The 1,558-nt window shown below is 58.2% G+C and overlaps 1 protein-coding gene across 1 annotated transcript in view; it reads right to left on the bottom strand.

The window, feature by feature from the left end:
• LOC104294784 (zinc finger protein 862) overlaps window positions 1-1,558 on the bottom strand; it is a 58,525-nt gene that overhangs the window by 28,000 nt on the left and 28,967 nt on the right. The window lies entirely within an intron of this gene.

Genomic DNA, 1,558 nt, shown 5'->3' with positions numbered 1-1,558 from the left:
CGGAGATGCTGAGGGGACTGGAGCATCTCTCTGCTGAGGAAAGGCTGAGGGACGTGGGGCTTTTTGGTCTGGAGGAGAGGAGTGAGGGGGGATCTTCTCAATACTTACAAATCCCCAAAGGGAGGGTGCTGGGGGGATGGGAACAGTCTGTGTCCAGTGGTGCCCCGTGACAGGACAAGAGGGAACGGGCACAAAGGTGACCATGGGCAGTTCCATCTGAAGCTGAGGAGGGCCTTCTCTGCTGTGAGGGCGGCAGAGCAGTGGCACAGGCTGCCCAGAGAGGTGGGGGAGTCTCCCCCTCTGGAGCCATCCCAAACCCGCCTGGACGCCGTCCTGTGCCACTGCTGGAGGTGCCCCTGCTCTGGCGGGGGGTGGGATGGGGGAGCTCCAGAGGGACCTTCCAGCCCCCACCAGTCTGGGATGCTGTGGTTCTGAGCTGCTGTCACCGTGCGTCTGCCCGGGAAGGAGAGCGCTTTCCCGCGGGGGTTCTGTGAGGTGCGAGCTGACAGCGCCCGCGGACGCCGGCTCCGGCAGCAAAGGAGCTCGAGCCGCTCTTCACATCCCATGACTTTTTTTGGGACACTGGCAGAAGGGCCTTTTTTGGGAGCAGTGGGGAGCAAGAGAGTAAACTCCTGAAATGCTCCAGCTCAGCCCGTCCCTCCGCGGGCAGCCCCTGGGGCCGTGCAGGAGGAAGAAGGGACGGCAGCAAACCCTTGTGCCCTGTCTCCCGTCCCCTGCCCTCACCCCGCGGTTTGCACCAGCACAGAAGCCCCACTGGAGGCTCTCCCTGCACCCCCCTCTTCTGGGGGGGGCACAGCTCTTTCTGCTCGCCTGGCACCAGAACGGGGGTCCGCGCCTGGTTGCGGCAGCACGAGGACACCGGGAGCAAACCGAGCTCGCTTGGGCACCCTTGAAAATCACAGGCAGTAATTAAATCACTCTTGACCCAGTTGGATTTGAACTGGCATCTGCAACATGAAAACATCTTTCATCTGTGGACATCCCGTATCTAATTGCTGCTGCACTGCAATTCAACACAAGACAACAGAAATCTATGATTTGCCTTGCAAGAAAACGCCTAATGAACAATAATTTGTTTTTAAGTTGGGGGTCTTTCTGGCATAGAGCTAATAAATTGTAATGATACTGATTATCGCATCTGTTTGCCAGCTAAGCTCCGCCACAGCTTTGCTCCACAAAACGCGAGCGATTACAGCCTTTGCAGAAATAACAGATCAGAGGAGCCAGAGGGGAAACGGGGAAGATGGAGCAGCGCCTGCGAAAGCTGCCTTTGATGTAGCTGTAGATGTCAGTGCGAGACAGAGATTCCAGCTCAGAGGAATATCCCATCTTTGTCTAACTCAATTATTTCATTTAATCCATTGTCTTTAATAAACACCCCCTCTCCTCCCAAGGCTCCCCCAGTGCTGGCACGTTATCAGAGGCCGGCGGTAGCTGCCCCTCTCGGCGGGTTGTGCCGGGCTGAGCCCATCGCCGGAGCAGCGGTTTGGCCAGGACCTGCCCGAGCAATGGCTGGGCGCGCGTCGGGCTGCCCGAG

The sequence above is a fragment of the Charadrius vociferus genome, unplaced genomic scaffold, assembly GCF_000708025.1.
Source record: "Charadrius vociferus isolate BGI_N301 unplaced genomic scaffold, ASM70802v2 scaffold1551, whole genome shotgun sequence".
Taxonomy (NCBI): Eukaryota; Metazoa; Chordata; class Aves; order Charadriiformes; family Charadriidae; genus Charadrius; species Charadrius vociferus.
This window is presented reverse-complemented; position numbering and strand designations above follow the sequence as displayed.